The sequence below is a fragment of the Myotis brandtii genome, unplaced genomic scaffold (genome assembly GCF_000412655.1).
Source record: "Myotis brandtii unplaced genomic scaffold, ASM41265v1 scaffold786, whole genome shotgun sequence".
In the NCBI taxonomy this organism is placed as follows: domain Eukaryota; kingdom Metazoa; phylum Chordata; class Mammalia; order Chiroptera; family Vespertilionidae; genus Myotis; species Myotis brandtii.
The window spans coordinates 397,215-397,903 of NW_005371157.1; positions in this window are offsets into that span (position 1 = coordinate 397,215).

Consider the following 689-nt stretch of genomic DNA (forward strand, 5'->3'; position numbering starts at 1 on the left):
CGAGTGCAGCAGCAGCAGGCGGCCCAGCCAGCCCCCGCCCAGCTCCCGCGCGTACAGGCCGTAGCACTCGTCCAGAGTCCTGGGGCACAGGGAGCCGGCGTCTGTGGGAGGAGGGAGAGCGGTCAGGGCACTCCGCCCGGTCCAGAGCGGGGCGCGGGCGAATCCTCCCCAGGGGCCGCGTTTCTGTGACTTCCTCTCCGCTCCGTCCGCTGCTTGGAAATGTCCTGCTGGTTCATGCCCCGCCTTTCAACATAAAGTAACACAGGAACATCCAAGAGTGAGTAACAGGCAGGTTAGAACTCAAGGGCCTGGCTGGCGTGGGTCCGTGGCTAGAGCGTCGGCCGGAGAACAGTCTCCGGGTGATTCTGGTCAAGGGCACACACCTGGGCGCAGGCTCCCCGCCCGGTGGGGATGTGTGTGTGGGGGGTGGGGGGACGACAAACAATTGATGTGTCTCTCTCACATCCGTGCTTCCCTCTCTCCCCCTCCTTCCCTTCCACTCTCTCTAAAATCAATGGACAGCCCGGCCTGCGTGGCTCCGTGGTTGAGCGTCGACCTATGAACCAGGAGGTCAGGGTTCGATTCCCAGTCAGGGCACCTGCCCGGGTTGCGGGCTCCATCCCCAGTGTGGGGCGTGCAGGAGGCAGCTGAGCAGTAACTCTCATCATTGATGCTTCTCTCTCTCTCTC